Genomic DNA, 19,859 nt, shown 5'->3' on the forward strand with positions numbered 1-19,859 from the left:
ATAATAACCATTTTGTATGAGTTTGTAGTCAAATGAAGCTGTAAATATCCTTTTAAATATTTTCTTATAGTTATGTCTTTTCCATTTTACACATATTGTTGAGTTTGAAATCAAAATGTGGAGCTATGCAACTGTATATTTTAACTTTAATTGAATATTTAATTATTCTAAAATGCTCAGACACTTGAGGACATTCTTTTAACATTAAACAAATCTGTTGTTTCTCTATGTGTCTTTTATATTGTTTCTACAGTCACATATTTTTTAAAAAATATAGTAAAGACTTCCAGAGATATTAGTTCCACACAAAACTGAATGTCGCAAAACATCCTCCAACCCTCCAAAACTATACAGAATAGGAAGCATAAACAAATCTATATAAATCTAATGCATTCAGTGTAACTAAAAGAGAATTATTAGCAGTAGACAAAAATAAGCAGCATTTAAAGCCAAAATACTTTTCCTTCTCACTTTAACACCTTGTGAAGAGCAAGGTAGAGTCTGAAGTAAAATGAAAACTATAGAGAAAAGAAAAGAAGGGGAAAAAAAGGCTCAAGATTGAAGTAAAATCACCCGAAAGAGACAAAGCTCACATTTAGTGCAAAAATATGTAAAAGCACTCCTTGGAAATAAAAATTAAAAAATAACTGTAGGTAAGTTACTGAAAGGTGAGTGAGGGGTTTATTTCTTATATCAGATTTATCCTGAGTGTGAAACAATTACAAATATGTCAAATGGTTTTCAGACTTTGGACATCAAGCAGTGCAGAAAAGTGATCTCTGAGAGAAGGGAAACAAATAAAATGTATCCTACAATTGCCACAGTTTACTGACGAGAGAATTTTCAGGTGGTAGTAGAGGGAATATTGGGGATGGAGACAGCTGTCCTCAATTGAGGAAACAGTTAAAAGACATAGAAGACCAAAGCAATTAGAGTTGACATGGCAGAGCACTGAAAAGGAAAGACAGAGTAGTCCAAAGTGGATATCTGCCGAGGACCACTCTTGTGTTTTCAACTAAGCACTCTCAGTGCACGTATGTGAGAAATGTATACAAGACAAGGAACTATTACTCAAAAAGAGCAGGGGGAAAAATAATGCTTACAATCACACAGGGCCAGGGCCAGGTTTCTAACCAACAAATGAACATTATAATTAATGGGACATTGGATAACATTCATAGAAGTTTTTTATTTATTTTTATTTTACTTATTTATTTTTTGCATCAGTATTGTGGCAAAATTAGTCCTAAAGGTCTCTTTGCTCCTGTTGAACAAAACATAAGTTCAAATTGCTTCCCAGTAATTTAACTCTATTCAAAAAAAAAAAAAAAAAAAAAAAGCATGAGACTACAGAAACTATCCCACACACAATGTGGTGAAATTCACAATTTCTGCTATCCAAAAAAAAGCTATAGCATTAAAAAGTTGGAACATATGAGGAGAAAATGCACTCAATGAAAACAAACACATAAATGACACAGGTGATTACTTCTGTCTTACGTATGTTCAAGAGTGTAGATAAAAAAGATTGATCATGTTAAACAGAAATATGTAAAATATCACAATAACCCAAAGTCTGTGAGATAAAAAGTACAATATGTTAAAAGAAAAATATAATGGATGAGAAAAACGTCATATTAGACCCTGCAGAAGAAAAGATTTGTGAACTGGAAGACAGTAAGAGAAACTATCAACTGTCAAACTCATGAAGAAAACAGACAGAAAAATTTGACAGCATCAGTGAACCATTGGGCAATCTCAGGTAGCCAGAAGTACATGTAATTTATGACCACAAAGGAGAGAAGAAAAATGTAGAGAAAATATATTTAAAGAAACAATGGCTGAAATTGTCCAAATTGAATAAACACCATAAACTTACAGATCCAAACAACTAAATAAACCCTAGGAGAAGAACAAGAGGAGGAGGAAGAGGCGGAGGAGGAGGTGGGAGGAGGAAGAAGGGGAGGAGGAGATCAAAGGCATATCATAATCAAATTGCTTAAAATCAGCTACAAAAAATAAAAGTACTGATAAAAATTAAAAACTAAGAAACAAAAGAAAGACAGCTAATTTCTCATTATAAAGGATACAGCTAGAAAACAGTGAAAAATTATCTTCAAAGTATTGAAAGAAAAAATAATCAACTCAGCAAAAGTATATGTCAAAAATGAAGGTGAAATGAAGACCATTTTGGATATATAAAAGCTGACGAATTTTGCAGGGGCCCTTGAAAACAGTATGCTGAGAATAGATAGGGCTCAAGGACAGTATCTCCAATTGAACTTTTAATGAACTCCCGTAGGCGCCAAGAAGGCGGACAAATAAGGAAGAGCATAGAGACAAGGAACTAAGCAGAAGGTTACATCTGGGTAAAGAAAGTTTGTTTTGCATTGTGTTCTTTCTGCTGACGTGGGGTTTATGGAGTATAAAGAAAGTGAGGCGGAGGCTCTGGGTGCGGCCGCTATGTTCTCTGTTTGTCTTTGTCTTTTGTGTCTGTTCATTCTCCACCACCCCCGGCACGGTCCTCAATAGAATTTCATCACTAGCAGATTTGTACTATAGGAAATGTTAAAGGAAATCCTTTAGAAAAAGGAAAATATCAGATGGAATTCTGGATTTAAGTGAAGGAGTGAAGAGAACCAGAAACAATAAATATGTGAGTAAAAACAAGGTATACCTTTACTTATTATTAAACAAATCTTTTTAAGTTATATGTGTGTTTAAAGCAAAGACAGTACATTGTATTTGAGAACTTATAAGCCAAGATAAAATGTATGATAGCAATCATGCAAAAACTGAAAGAGAAAAAATTGAAAGGGAACTATAGTAAGATTCTCATATGATAGATGCATAGGCATAGTATTGCTTGACAGTAGATTTTAATAAGTTAAACGTATACTTCATAAGCCCTAAATTAAGCACTAAAATAGAAAAATGGGAAGAGCTTATAACTATTAAGTCAATAATAGAGTTAAAATGATATCATAAAATTAACTAATTAATTCAAAAGTATCAGAAAAAAGGATAAAAAACAAGAAATATATAGAAAAAATATCAACAAGGTAGACTTTAACACAATATAATCATATTAAATAGAAGTAATCTAAAAATTATAGTTAAAGACATTGTCAATATAATTTTAAAAATAAGGTCTAAATACATGAAGTTCATAAGAGACTGATTTAAAAATTAAGAATAAATATGCTGAAAATAAAAGTATTGAAAAGATATACCATGTTAAAATAAAAAAAAGAAAGATGGAATGGCTATACTCATATCATACAAAGCATATTTCAGACTACATATTATTACAAGGAATAGAGAACATAACTATGATAAATGTTTATAAACCATCTAATAGAGGTCCAATATACGCAAAGCAAAACCTCACAAAGGGAATTAGACAAATCCCCCAACAGTAGTTGCAAATTTTACCACCTTTCTCTTCATTATTGATAGAACAAGTAGACACAAAGTTAATATTTGTAAAAGACCTGAACAACATTACCAAACAATTATAATTTCTAGAATATGCTACCCAATGTAAGCAGGATATATATTATTTAAATGTGAATATAAAACATTTATAGATAGCTAAGATTCTGGGCCATAAAATTTGCGATACATTTTAAGGGATTTATTTTATGCAGGGCATATTCTGTCACTATAATACAATTAAACAAAAAATTCATAAGAAAAATATACTAAAAATATCCTGTTCTTTCTGTTTACTTGTTCTTTCAATCAGAGAGAAAAGGATGGTAAATTTTTCAACTGTTTTGGGGGATTTGCCTATTTGTCTTTAGAGATCTATTAGTTTTTGCTTTGTGAATACTGGGAAATATCTGGTAAATCTCAAAATACTTTAAAACTAAATAAGATACTACCTTTTTTTTCTTTTTTCTTTTTTGAGACAGAGTTTTGCTCTGTCACCCAAGCTGGAGTACAGTGGCACGATCTCAGCTCACTGCAGCCTCTGCCTCCTGGGTTCAAGTGATTCTCCTGCCTCAGCCTCCTGAGTAGCTGGCATTACAGGCGTCTGCCACCACACCTGGCTAATTTTTGTGTTTTTAGTAGAGACAGGGGTTTCACTATATTGACCAGGCTGACCTCGAACTCCTGACCTCAAGTGATCCACCCAACTCAGCCGACCAAAGTGCTGGGATTATAGGTGCGAGCACTGTGCCCAGCCAAAAACTAGGTAATATACTTCTAAATAACCCCAAAGTTAAAGAATTTAGAGAGGGAGGAAGAAGAAAGAATTTTTAAATAAGCAAATAAAAAAATACAATGTTATAATATGTGAGATATATCAAAAGCAGTACTTAGAGGGAAATTTATCACACTAAATACTTCAACTACTCTATTGTGGAAATAGAAAATGAAGAGCAAATAAAATTCAAAAGGAGAGAATAAAATAATAAAGATAACAGGAAAAACCAATAACATAGGAAAGAAAAATATCAGTAGAGAAATTCAATAGAGACAATTTCTGGTTCTTTAAAAATATAAACAAAAGCCCTCAATATTAAAAGGAAAAAAGTAAAATTCTTACTACTTGCAGATGGCATATTTATCTACGCAGGCAATTTCATGGACTCTACTAGAAATCTTGTAGCAAGTTTATCAAGTTTGTATAGCACAGGATAATTAAAAGTATTGTGTGTAAACAATAAAAATTAGATATTGAACTTAAATTTTAAAAATCACAATAGCATAAAATAGTCAGTACTTTGTGGTATATCTTATACATGATGTGCAACACCTACATGGTAAAACTTACTAAGTATTGCTGAGAATAAAGAATATCTAAATAAAGAGATACACTATATTCATCAACTGGAAGATTTAATATTAAGATGTTAATTTTCTCCAAATTGGTCTACAGATTTAAATTAATTCCAATAAAAATTTCGTTTTTAGTAGAAATTGGCAAGCTGATTCTATTCATATGGAAATGCAAATATTCTGGAATAGCTAATACAACTTTTAAAAAGAGTGAAGCTGTAAGATCTGAAACCAATTATCATTAAAAGCTGCAGTAATCAAAGTATGGTTCCCAACAAGATGGAAATATTGACAAATGAAACAATAGAGGGTCTGGAAATAGTTCCACCTGTAGGAAGACCCAAACTTATGTGATAACTGATTTTTCGTAAAGACGTGAAGACAATTTAGTGGGGAAACTGTTTGGGAATAGTCAGTGATATGGTTCAGCTGTGTCCCCACCTGAATCTCATCTTGAATTATCGCTCTCATAATTTCCACCTGTTGTGGGAGGGACCTGGTGGGAGATAATTGAATCATAGGGGCGGTTTCCCTGATACTGTTCTCCTGGTAGTCAATAAGTCTCATGAGATCTGAAGGTATTATAATGGATTTCCCTTTTCTCTTGGCTCTTATTTTCTCTCGCCTGCTGCCATGTAAGATGTGCTTCTTGCCTTCAACCATGATCGTGAGGCCTCCCCAGCCGCGTGGAACTGTGAGTCCATTAAACCTCTTTTTCTTCATAAATTATCCAGTCTCTGGTATATCTTTATGAGCAGCATGAAAATAGACTAATACAGTCAGCTTTAAGTGTCTCTGGCTGTGGTTTTCCAGTCACTTTTACTAGTTTTGCCATATCTCCCTGATTTCTTATCATGGAGTGCCATGGAGCATGATCCTCAGATCATAGTTTCTATTCACACTCATTCCCTTATTTCATCCGATCTCATCACTTAAAATTTTATTCATCCATCAGAGTGACTCTCAAATGTATACTTCTTGCATTGCCTGAAACTTCATCTCCAGACACAAATATTTACTGAACAACTTCAGTTTAATGACTGATAGGTTTTATCAGTGTAACAAATCTCAAACCAAATGCCTGCTTATGCTCCTAAAACTGTATTCTCTACAGTTTTTTACAACCCTAATTAATACTGTATTCCAAATGTATATCCACTGGAATATACTATCCATGAGGGCATGTGTTATTGATATATCTCAGTATCTAAAAAGAGTATGGCAACAATATTTATTGAATGAAAATTTGGCTCAATATAATATTTCTTCAGTCTTTATCCTATTCTCACTAAATCTGTCAGAGAATTCAGAAACATTATAAGCATAGGGAAGCTCTGATTTGTCTCTGCATTAAATTTGTATTGTAAAATACTTATTACATATATTACAGGGTTGTTTTGTATAATACATGTATTCTTAATATCAGTTAGTGGTTTAATGATTACTGGAGGTGTAATACAATTAAGGTTGGCTGCATTAAAGCTCTTACATTATTCATTGCTATTTACCTGCGCATTAAAAAATTAATAAAACATCATTTCTAACATTAGAGAAATAATAATTGTTCACATGGAACATAAATACTATTGTTCTAAATAAGTATTTAAAAACGGTTGCTCATTCATCTGGTAAAAACCTTTTTTTTTTTTTTGGTAAAAACTGATGCTATTTTGTTAACATTTACTTTTTTATTCATATATATGTAAGGGGCGCAAGTGACATCCGCTTTTTAATGACAAAATAATGCCATCTTGAATATTTCAAATCCCTTTTCTCAGGAATTTGAAAATTACACTTCAGATGTAACGTAAGCATTTAAGACTGCAATGTAATGTAGTCATGCAGACTGTGTCAAGCTATTTTGAGAGGAAAAATTCTGTTTTAATGTTTTTTAAGATACATTATTTTTTGCACGTTTAGCCTGCAACATAAATAAGCCTGGGTTTATTTGACTTCGTGAATCACGGATAGCAAAGACAAATAAATCTTCTATATGTGAAAACTTTTGAAAAAATTTCCTTCACTGCATTAGAATTTGACTTGTATGGAATACAAAGAAATATTTAATTAAATATAGGCAGGATATAACGAAACAGAACATACAAATTTTAGTCTTGTCACTTTTACTTCACAATCTTAGGATATTACATCTGCCAAAGGTTAAAATTAGATCTCTGGTGATTTAGATAACAATAACTTCTATCTAACTGAGGAACAAATGCCCTGAGAAGTTATCTGAATGATTTCTTAAGTAGAAAGTACAATTATTTTGAGAGTTTGAATGAAACAGTAAAGATGCTCTATTCCAAATTTAACAAATTCACAAAGCACCCGTCAGAACAGAGTAGTTTTTATTCTAAAAGTTAGTTATAGAAATAAAGAAATTTACCAAAAAGGCTAAATTCTGAGTTTATAGTATTTGAAGATTTTCAGGAGGAGAGAAAAAATAAAGAATAACATTCTTTATATTTTTAACCTCATTTCATGAGTAGAATGAGAAACTTTCTGAGATGCTTTTAGTTATTAAAAAATTTAAATATTTGCTGTTATAAGCTGTAGAAAATTTCTTAAGAAGATGTGTCCAATTTATGTACTGTGTAGGGGTTTTCCTTTGTTTTTATATCATTTTGTTAATGCCATTTTTATGAGGGTGTACAGAGAAGAGTTGGCTGGTTAAAAGTTTAGTCATAAATTGTCTACATTTTACTCATTTTCTTACAAGGTTATAATTGACACAAATTGTACTGGCTCTATTTTCTTGATGCAAATTATATAACATCCTCAACCAAAACTTCTTTATATTTCTAGATACTCTCCTGTAGAATATCTACTAGGGAGGAGCATCTGTGTGTAACTGACAAGAGTTTAGCATGATCATACTTTTCAGACATTTTCTGATTTACACTTCATTCTTTGAGGATATTATCGAGGACATTCTCATGCACCAAATGAATCTTTCACACATTTATTTCTTCCAGTAGCTTATTTTCTCCAAATTCTGTTTCTCTTATTAAATATAATTAGATAAAATTAAGATAATTTACATGAACAATCTTAGATGTCAGGTATTAGACACAATAACCAACATCAAGTGATCACTTCTTTTACAGTTCAAGATAATAAAAAAAAGTTACTTAAACACCCCATCTATTTATTTCTCTACAAAATTAGTCCCTACAAAGTAGCATTTTTACAATTAGGTAAGTTTGACATATATATACAACCAAGAAACCACTGCAGTAATCAGGAGAATGAACCTACCCATTATCCCCACAAGTCTCTTTGGCCCCTTCTTGAGCATAGTTTTTATGTATTTGGCATTAATATATCTTCTTTGGTAAGTATCATTTCAAAATTTCTATCGGAGGCTGATGGGAGAATCACTTGAGCCCTGGAGTTAGAGGTTACAATGAGCTAGGATCACACTAATGCACTCTAGCCTGGGTGACAGAGTGAGACACTGTCTCTAATACAATAAAATAAATACTTGTTATGCACTGAATCTTACTCAAATTTGTGTCGCTATTTTCTTCAATTAATCTGTCTTTCTTTATATCAACATGACACTGGGCTGATTATTGTAGCTTCTTAGTACATCTTGAAATCAGTGCTATCCAATAACTTTCTCTGTCACAGTTACTCTGTCAACTCTAGGTCCTTTGCATTTCATTAAAAGTTTAGAATCATTTTATCAATTTCTACAAAAGTGTCTATTGGGATTTATACTGGGATAACATTCAACCTGTTAAGCAAATTGGAGGTGAATTTAAATTTACATATTATTGAGTTCTCTGACTTATAGGCATAGTATATATCTCCATTTATTTAGTCTTCCATTTCTCTCTGTAATAATGTAGTTTACAATCTGTGGATCTTGCTCATTTCCAATTACTGGAATTACTTGTTTATGGTTTTATGTTCAATACAAACTTCTGAAAATGCAGATTAGAATATTTGTATGTTCTTTTGTTTTTTCTCTGCATTACTTTTTTACCTTCAAGATCATCTGTTTTGTCTGTTCATACAATGGCATTGCTATCTTTTTTTTTTTTTTTAAATTGATTGTATCTGATATGGAATCCCTGATGTTGAAGGAGCTAAGAATATCCTTCACATATGTCCCAAATACCCACAAATATGTAACTCTGGTATATTGACTATTTTGTGTTAAAAGCAATTGAAAAATAACAGGTATAAGATAACTTTGACCTTCTTACTAGTTCTTTAAAGCATGAGGTATAACTCCCATATGAAAGTTGTTCTCCCTATACTACAAAGAAAGTAACTTATCTTCTAGCCTTACCACTTAAACTAGTTACTTTTTCACAACTTACTACTCTTAGTCCAATACAATATCTAAGCATTAAACTCTTTCGAGTCTGCATTTTCTTACGTGGAGTTTCATGTCACGTAAAACTAATATTAAATAAATGTGTATGTTTTTCTTCTGTTATGTTTCCTGTCAATTTGTCAGTCCTAGTTAAAAACACCCAGAAGGTAGAGGTAAAATTTTGCCTCTTCTACAATATGTATAGAGTATTTATCCATGGCAAGAATCATATGAAGAGATTTCTAGGATGCTACAAAGGTAATCAGACTGGATATTTAGATAGACAGAAAGGCTTCCCTTCTTAATATGTGCAAAGCATTTAGACAAGTTGATTTCTTTCCTAACTGAGGTAAAGACAGCTTTCTGATACAAAATACTGCCCTTTAAGACACTTTACTCATCTGTGTTTATAAAGATTTAACACTAATCTCATTAAGAATCTCCACCTGTCAGCTTCATGGTTCTCAAAATTGGCTTTTATTGATAACACCTGGAAAGTTTAAAAATTACTGATGCCTGGGTCTCACCCCCAGTGTTTCTTATTCATTTGAATTTTGGCTGAGAATCATTGATCCAGAGGAATATCCTGGGTTTTCCTCACTTGTTAATTCAGCCTGCAATTTCTACCCTAAACAAATGCCTTGACTCTTCATTGTTTGAGATTAATGAAACAGCCCAGATGCTCCAGAATTTTTAATTAATCCTCACAATCATCTCGTGGCTCACCAATAACTCCCACACCTCTTGATGTAGAGCCAAGGGCTGGAATTTTAAAATCTGAATGTACATTGAATTGACCTGGGTAAATTTTAAGTACCACTGTGAAGAAATGATCTGGAAAATTATTTGGAAGTTTTCAAACTACAAAATTAAAGAGATATGGTACTGTTCAGTTGATCCATAAGTAAGTTTAGTGGATTGATTCTTTTGAGGAATTTGTCCATCTCATCAAAATTGTCAAAATTTGAAGCATACATTTTTGTGATTGTATTTATTTGCTATTTATTTTGCTATAAATGTCTATATTATGCTTTAAATGATTGTAGAGTTTTCAGTGAATGTAAAATCTTTATTTCTTGACATTGGTGACTTTTGCCTTGTCTTTTTTTATTGTGATGTTTTATCACTTTTCTTCTTTTTCAAAGGATCAGATCTTGATTATATTGATTTTCTCTATTCTTTAGATTTCTTTCAAATGCATAGAGTTATTCATTTTTTTTTCTTCCTACTGTTCACTTTGGATTAGATTTGTTATTGTTTTGAAAGTTTTCTAAGCTAAAACCCTAGAAAATGATTTGAGGCCTTTCTTATTTGCTAATATATGCACAACATAAATATTTGATGTTGTTTCCTTTAAGCACTATGTTAATTGCATCCCACATATTTGAATAAGTTATACTTAATTTTCATTCAATTTAAATGTTTTCTATTTTTTGTTTTGATGCTTTTGTGAATCATAAGTTATCTGGAAGTGTTTAATTTCAAAATGTTTGTTAATATTCTAGCTATATTTCTGCTTTTGATTTCTAATTTAATTCTGCTATGGTTGGATAGTATGTCTTGTATTATTTTGGGGAATTTTTTTTGATCACCCAGAATATTGTCTGTTTGTGTTTATGTTGCATGTGCTACTGAGAAAATATCTATTTTACTTGTTATTGTGCACAGGGTTATTAATTATCTATTAAGTCTGTTTTTGGTTGTATTATTCAGGCCTTTAAATCGTTGCTGATTTTATACCTACATTTCCTATTACCATGGTAGAAGAGTTGCAGCTCCAATGATAATTACATTTTTAATGTCTCCTTTGAGTTCTGCCAAGTTTGTGTGTGTGTGTATGAATTTAAAGCTCTATTTAGATCCATACACTTCACAATTGGTACATGTTCATGGTATAATATTTCTTTATCATGATGCGATGTTTCTCTTTATTTCTGGTGTTTTTCTAATTCTGAAATCTATTTTGCCTTGTATTCATATAGTCACTTCATTTTTAATTTTTTACTTGTTTTCTTTAAATTTAAAGTAATTTATTCTATCGAGTATATAGTTGAGTCTCGGTATTTCATAAAAATTTGAAATTTTGTATTTAGATCAATTACATTCAATGCAGTCATTGTTGGATTCAAATCTATTTGTTCTATAATTTCTCTATTACATTTTCCTTTTATTCCACCTGGTTTTGATTTTTTTGTATATTTACATTTACACTCTATTATGGTCACTATATATTGTAATGGTTATGTTTAACATATTAAGTAATATTGACTAATTTTTGGCTCTCCTCAAACAAAATTATACTTTATATGTAGTATAAGAATCCTACATCAGTAAGCAAATACTTTTTTCCCAATTTTTTTTGTAACTTTTTGTAAAATATTTTAATTTGGAATGATATATACTCACATTTTTCCTCATTTTTCTATAGTCAGAAAATAATTGCTTGGTGAAAAAAAAGTGATAAAAAAACAAGTCTAACATGTTTACATTGGTTTTAAGTGTTTGTGAAGATCTTCATTTCTTCATGTAGATGTTGTTAATAATAATCCTATGCTTGAATTTTATTTCTTGAATAGCAATACTGCTAGTAACTATCTATACTAGAAAGTTTTGTTTGTCTGAAATTGATATTATGACTCCTTCGTTTTTTAATATTTTCACAGAATAGAGAATTCTAAGTGGGTAGACTTTTAAAGTAATGATGTCACTTCATTGTCATCTGACGTACATTTTTAATATGACATCTGATAAAATTTTAATCACAGTTCTTCTGTATATTGTGTGCCTTTATCTCTGGTTGACTTCAATATTTTATCTTTATCTTTTGTGTTTGGAAATTATATATCGTGCATCTAGGGCTTTTAAATTTGGTGTGGGAGGGTGGTGTTATCTATCCTGATTAGGATCTCTGATATTCTTAGTTCCATAGATTAATATATTGTATTATTTTTGAAAAATTCCAAGCCATTATCTCATTTAATAGTTCTTATGACCTATTTTCTCTCTCTTCTCTCACGGAGAACAATTATACATATGCTAAACTATTTGATATTGTCTCCAACAACTCTTCAATGCTATTGTTTTTGGATTTTAAGATGTATTTTATCTATTATTTTTCAGTTTGTGTTTTAGTTTGGATAATTTCTACTGACCTATCCTTAGGTTTACTAATTTTCATGTTGTCTGTTTAAGTAACACAGTGAATCCTTTAAAGACATTGTTCATATCTATTAATGTGGAATTTTTTTCTAGCATTTTAACTTTATTTTTTTCTTATAGTTTCAATTTCCCATCTGTATTTTTATCTGTTCATACACATTGTACCTATTTCAATGTCTTAAATATGGTAATTATATTTTTTCTAAATTCTTTAGTAGTTCCAACAATTGGACCATATCTAAATCTGAATCTGTTAAGTACTTTGTCCCTTGTTGACGGGTCTTTTTTTTCCTTGCTTTCCTGCATGTCTAACAGGGTTTTGTTAAAACTTGGACATTGCATATTGGAATGTAGAGACCGAGGTAGTCTTTTAGTTGCTTGAGTATGGGCGTGACTTCTTGTCTCCTACGACTTTATCAGGGAATTGAATTTATGTAGCCAGAAGTTGACCTAAATTTGGGTGTTGCTATTACTTAGATTACCTTGGCATACCACTGTCTTTATAATTTACGAAGTTTTAACTAGTGCATAAAGTGAGGGCTGGATTGTTGAAGAGTTTTTCATGCTTTTCTGCCCTCAGCTTTAGGACTTTTCTCACTATTTTCTCAGAGTCTGTCTCCATGCTTTTGTTCTCCCCCCAGTAGAAGATTGTTAACACTTGGTAGCCTTTGTTAGAATGAGAATGTTCTTTGCTGTGATCCAGAGGCGGACATAGGCAGTCTCTGGGTTTCTAGTTCTTTGGAGTAGGGCTTTCACAGTTTCCCCTAATGGGAAGTGTTCTTCTGTGGTCTGGACAAGGGTGGTTCCATGACCCTGTTTCATCAGGATATGGCATGCCACTTCCTCTTCTCCTGGCCACAGTGGGTCTTACCACCTGTCTTGGGATATAGCAGATTTGTTTTCCTTTCCATAGCAGATTAATGGTTTTATTCTGTGGAAGTAGTAATCTAGGAAGGACTTTCAGCAGGGCTTTATTCCTTTCTTGAGTAGTGACCACTCCCTTTCCCACAATCCAGCATCACTGATAGAGACTTTGTCCATTACCCACCTGCCCATATTCTTTTTCCTAAGTACTCAATGGTATTTCGTGGAGAAGAGCCCGTGATTGGGTTAATAATTACACTTTCGTATTCAGATACAAGTGTTTCCGTGCTACTACACTAATTCACACTTGACTTTTAGCAATTTGTTAAAAAAAAATAGATGAATTCTTAACTTCTGGCGTGGCGGCCTAGTCTTCCTCCCATTCTTTACACTATATGAGTCTATGTTAATGTGCTGTCTCTTCTTGGAGGAGCTTGTGTTTCCTTAGATTTTAAGCTAATTGGTTGACCTGCAATCTCAGCTCTCAGAAAGACTCCAAAAAGTTATGATTTTATATATTACCGAGGTTTTTCTTTTTTATATTCGGAGCAATATTTTCTGCTTTCTATAACTTAAGTGGAAGCCAGAAGTCTGTACCTGACTTTTGATATTATGCTTTCTCTATCTTTCATATTCAACTGTGCAACTATGGTATCAATTTAGTATCATCTCAATGTCCACACCAAACACTCAGGAATTTTGTCTAAATTTAGTGTCTGAGGATCCTACTTTTTCTAAATGAGAAGTAAGAAAGTGGTTGATCTGACTAATTCAGTAAAATTCAAAAATGATTCCCAACTTCATGTCATATTCTTTTCTTTGAGATCTGACTGTACCATTTTTCATCACCAGTCTAAATCTACTTGAGTAAAAGTAAGTCATAGACATTTTACAATATTTTAAAACCCATCAGTCTTTTTTCCATAACCATACATGAATTGATGTATTACTTTTTAGGTTCTGAAAACTAAGAGGAAACTTCAGTTAGCAACTCTCCAAAGCTTATCTGTTCTCCTGCTCAAAAGAAAAAAAAATAATAATCACTTCTTATATTACATCATTTGCCTAGTTTCTTCCCCCCCCCCTCCTTGCATGAGCTGAGTCACCCTATGTACGGTTTCTATAATTGAAAATGAGCCTAGAGACTGTTAACATTCAAGTCTTTTGAACAATGTCTGGAGGATAGAAGAATGGATGCAAAAATCATTTAAAATTCACCACTATGTTTAATTAAACTTATTTAACTTGCAGGCTCAACAAATGAACCAAGCTAGATGAAATGAATTTTTGTTAGTGTTTTTAACATGATCCTAGATACTAATTGAAGGTATATACACAGATTGAAAATTGATGAGGCATATGCTGTGGCTGTACTTGTGGCACCAGAGGACTGTGACCTCTCTAATGATGGTGAAATGTACAAAGGTTATAGAGGACTTTTTCTAACTTCCTTAGGAAATTTTTCTAACTTCCTAAGAGATTTGCTTAGACTTTTCCTTGGCTTAATAGTCATATTTTTGAAAGCTAAATTGTCTGACACAAGCAGAAGTTAAGTTCTCATTAGAACAACCATTCAGTATCAGCGTATGCTGCTTTGCATTTGATTATCATGCTTATTTTCTCCGATTAAAAATGATTCATATGTTGGAGTTGAACACAAAAATCCTAGAGCAAGGGCATGACATTAGGCAAATGTTAAACTTCTGTTCTGTAGATGAAGATTACTCTTCCTCAGCAGCATCAACAAACATGCTGATTTATTGCCAGTTGCGTAAACATAAATGTTTTAAACACGCTAACTTAATCACATAATGTTAAGTGTCTCTGCAATGATGCTTACAAAAGTACTGCAAAGTCTCATTACCAAGGAATATTAAGACACGTTCAATATTCTCTTCTAGTTGGAATTACTTTATAATAACACAGTACTTATTTCAGGCATTTCATCAAGGATGGAAAAGTATTTTACTGATTGTGAAACTTTCTGTGTCTTTGTAAAAATTAGAATTTAGAGTAAAATCTCATTAATCCAAACATCAGTATTTCAGAATGTACCAAAATTTAGACAAGTATTAAAATGAAAATAGACTTATATTCTCTATAAAGAAACTGTGTGATATACAAATGTATAATATAATGAAAGAGCTAGTTGGGAAGATTCACTTTAAACACCCTAAACTTCCTCAGGAAATCAGTTTTAATTCAAAGTCATTTGTTTTTCAGTTATTTTTTATCCGCTTATTATGGCTCACTCTTGGAGATTTATCATGTTCTTTTAATCAAATTTTGCAGATAATTGATAATGTGGTATAATCAAATATGTTTTTCTTTATAATAAACCATATTTTAACCCTCCTGTAATATACATTTTTCTTCCAAACTTGTGACAATTAGAGTCATGATTACATATTAAAAATATTAACTTTTAAATTATATATATGGTGTACTTTATAGGAATATGTAATTTCTCCCCACTATGTTACCAACCAAGTTATCAGAATCCTTCTTTTGTTGCCCAGGCTAGAGTGCAGTGGCTCAATCCCTGCTCACTGCAACCTCTGCCTCCTGGGTTCAAGTGATTCTCCTGCCTCAGCCTCCTGAGTAGCTGGGATTACAGGTGTGTGACACCATGCCAGCTAATTTTTTTGTTTGTTTTTGTATTTTTAGTAGAGACAGGGTTTCAACATGTTGGTCAAGCTGGTCTTGAACTCCTGACCTCGTGACCCTTCTGCCTTGGCCTACCAAAGTGCTGGGATTATAGGTGTGCAGAATTCTTTAGTTCATGTATATAGTCCTTTGTTTTTGTAGAGTCACTTGCAGTTGCTTTGCATTTTACATGCACTCTTATGAGTGAGTTTTCCATCTTCATTGTAAGATTCAAGTTGTGGAAAATGCAGATGTTGTATTAGAACACATTTACCATGCCCTATATTTCTAGGTTAGTATTCAGCTACATTGACATATCTGGCCTCTTTTCCCATTCAATTAATCATGTAATTGGTGAGTATGGCAAAGATTCTCCATACAATATTCCCTTTCTTATTTTTAGTATCAAATATAAAATTTATTCTGAGCTTCCATGTGTCTAACTAAAGACTCTGTTGACTAGTTTTCATTGCAGCTAGTTGTGGCCATGTGACTAAGTTTTCACTGATGAGAAGGAAAAATGTTGTATGGTGTTTAAAGAAGTCCCATTAAAAGGAAAGATGAGTTCTTTCATTTATCTTTCCTGCTGGCTGAATGCATATGAAATGGTGCTCCTGCAGTCACCTTGGACCAGGAAGTGACTTTTTCAGGATGGCAGAACAGCAAGTTAAACCGAGTCTAGCACTCATAGAATGCATACATCCAAACTGTCATGACATGGGCTCTATCTTATTTACTCGTTGTTATTTTGGTTTTTTTCAGTGTCAAGCAGTCAGACATAAACTAATTGATACCCTGACTTGGAGAGAAGTTACAGAGCATATTTGGCTCAGCCCTTCTTCTCTCTGTTCCAGATCCTTAGAATTGTCTGCCCAAAGAGTGGCTGCACTCAGAACCGATTGCTTAAGGGTAGCTTGCAGATGTCAGCTGGGTTGGAAAGAAGGAGTAAATCTACCTAATTATGTATTAAAAAACTAGAAAGCACAATTGGCTGCAGACTCTAAAGCAGCTTCTGCAAATAGCTTTATCATTAATAAAGGTCATTTCTTTATCTCCATCTGCCTGACTTGTGTATCAGTTATGTTGATGTTACTGACATGATGGTCATTGGGAATCAATGAAAATAATCATATAACTATATACAATGGTGTACAATTGAGTCTCAAGGAAAAGTAGCCTCAATCCATAGTGTATGCTGACTTTCGTGGTTGACATATTCCTCCCTTGGCCAATTTCAAGTTATAAATGTAATATCACTGATCAAAGTAAGACAAAGAAGTACAGAAGTACACCATTATGTAGTATTTCTGCCATACAGATGCAATATCTGTAATTCTCAAGCATATATGTAATATATGACTGTTAAAATAATCAGGAAATGATCTTTTAATATCAATTATTTTTAAAGTTAGTAAAATTTACGTATATTTGTATAATTTAACTTTTAATGATAGTTGTATTTAACAATACTTTTTAAATTCTGAACTTAGTAATTATCATTTACATGTCAGTATACGCTGGCTCTTACACTCACACACACCACCAAATGAATATGTATACTCATTCAGGAATGAAAATGATCATTATTCATGAAAATTCTGTACCTAAATCTTGCATTTGAATGCCATATTCATAATAAATTATTATAGTAATACAATAATACTTTGTTTCTACATTGCAATTAATACTAGTCAAAAGCTGGTAAATCAATGACATGTACATGCAAGTTGTATGGAATTTTATATTAATTTTCAATATGAGAAAAGTGGAATGACATTCTCTACTTATCTCTTGGGATGTTATAGTCCTAGTCTTCAGTGATTACCTTTGATAACTTTCTAGGATAATTTCACATATTAACTCCATAAATATGGAATATCAGGTATGAAAAATAAGATTTCACGTATTAGTCTGTGATGATTAAAATACCTGTTTCATTAAATTACATTGATTTACATTTTAGTATTTAAAAAGTAAGCACTATTGTTTCAGTTAGTCTGTATTCACCTTTCATATTTTATATAAAGTTCCCAGAAGTGGACTAACAATGAAATGGAGTTTTTGCTCCTTTGAGAAAACTTTTCTATACTCATTTGATATTATTTAGCTACAGTGAGACTGACTTTATGTGTAAAACACATGAACAGTGTTACATTGAAGTTGCCATTTAAGAATTAATAAGATGGCATATGTGAAGCTGCTAGAATAATTATCAGTACATACCAAGATCTTCATGTTTGATCATTTTCACTCTTACTTGACTCTTTCAGTGCCAAATTAGAAGTTAGGGTTGGCATTAGAGGAGGTTAGATTTCAGGAAAAGAGCTTACTTAAGATTGAAATTAAGACATTGTACGTATGTTGACATACTTTGAGTCATATCCAAGGAGAACCACGTGTCAGAAGAATGAGGGATCTGAATAACAGCAAAAAGTAAATGGCAAACAGTAAAGAAAGTCAAGGGTTTTTAGATTCAAAGTTGAGGAATGTGTGAAATGATCAAAAGGCCAACTGTATCTAGTGTCTAAAAGATAAACAACAGCATCAGAGTTCTGAAATGCTAAGACTGTTAGCTCTGCCACTTCGAGTCATTAAAGAAAAATGAACAATTTTGGTAAGATTTTTGGCAGACACTGACACTTAAAATTATCAGAGAACGTTTTTGGACAACTAACATGAACGTAAACAATAAAAATCAAACTTAGTACAAATAAAGCTATAGAAAATAAATTATCAGAATTTGGAAATTGATATTTCATACCAGACTCTTGATTCCTTGACTAACCATATGATTTCTCAGCTAGTATTTAAACTCTGTCACAATCTGTATCTGACTTCAATTCTTATAGCTGTTCCTCTCAAGATCTTAGATCAAAAGTGTATCTTACATGAATATTTAAGCTATTATTGGTATGTGCTTTATAATATCTGGTTACGTTGTTGGAGACAGCAGCGTCAGTATGGTGAGAAATATGTTTCTTGTATTTATCCCTTTTTGTTCAAATGAGCTATTTCTCTATAAATAGTTGATTTTACAAAATGGAAAATATTATCGAGAGACTAAGTAGATGCTCATAGTATGTATTTATTATCCTGACAGTTGGCTACCTTTGTCAATGTTTCATTCGGAGCTGCCAGCCTGCCACTCACGAGGGACCCTGTTTTCACTGATGCAGTTTGAGTCCAGACTAAAAGCTGTGAAATGAAAAACAAAAACAAAAAATAATACTTTTCAGTTTTGTTTTGAAGAATGTAAGTCTTTACTAATTGGAGGGCTTTAACTGGTCTCTCTATATGTAGAACATGGTACTTGTGGCTGACTTACAGAAGAAATTACTCATAGAAAGCATCACACATGTGTATGTGCACACACACACACACACACGCACACACACACACACAGATCCAGCCTTCAAGGTTAGGTTGGTAAACTGGTGTCTCCAGAGGCCTTTATTCAATAAGAAATTAATGACCTTCCATAGTACTACTAGTCTTTCTCTTCCTACATAATTACTGAATTCAGTAACTGGTATAGAATTCTCTTTTGCTTATTAGAACTTAGTGTTTAGTTTAGATATCAGATGTTATTCTCATTATTATATTTGCATATCCAAGTGCAATATCTTTCCTATAGAAAATTTACTTAAGTTTCACATGAAAGTAGACAAGAGAAGCATAATTATCCTATACATAAGGTAAAAAAAAACATTATAGCAAAAATTATGATTTTAATTATATTAACATAGGTAAATATGCTAAATAAAATTAAGTACTGAGTTTAAGTATCAACTTGGGCCAATTATCTAAAACTTATTTCTCTGATTCTTCCTTGGAAAAAATAAAACAAAGCAAAATATAAAACTACCAAGTTTATCTGGACTGTATTTTCATTTCACCCCTACCCATAACTAAAGAACTAAAATTATCATTAAATAAAAGTACCATTATGATTAGTAAAAATATTGCTACTCTGTGGCTTGTTCTTTATCCACGGAGCTGTTGGCAGGACCTTGGCACAAGGAACAGAATAATCTAAAAAGTTAGTCAGAGCCTCGAGCAGGATTCTGGTCCT

General features: G+C 32.3%; 1 long non-coding RNA gene across 3 annotated transcripts in view; it reads left to right on the forward strand.

Annotated features, from left to right (window-relative positions):
• The first annotated feature begins 2,454 nt into the window (after positions 1-2,454).
• The window catches only part of LOC135970221 (uncharacterized), a 132,570-nt gene continuing 115,165 nt past the window's right edge, over positions 2,455-19,859 (forward strand). For all 3 annotated transcript variants that reach the window (XR_010585817.2, XR_010585816.2, XR_010585815.2), the window contains exons 1-2: positions 2,455-2,656; positions 5,429-5,482. This is a non-coding gene — a long non-coding RNA (uncharacterized lncRNA). The remainder of the gene's footprint in view (positions 2,657-5,428; positions 5,483-19,859) is intronic.

This window comes from Macaca fascicularis, chromosome 3, assembly GCF_037993035.2.
Source record: "Macaca fascicularis isolate 582-1 chromosome 3, T2T-MFA8v1.1".
Classification (NCBI taxonomy): domain Eukaryota; kingdom Metazoa; phylum Chordata; class Mammalia; order Primates; family Cercopithecidae; genus Macaca; species Macaca fascicularis.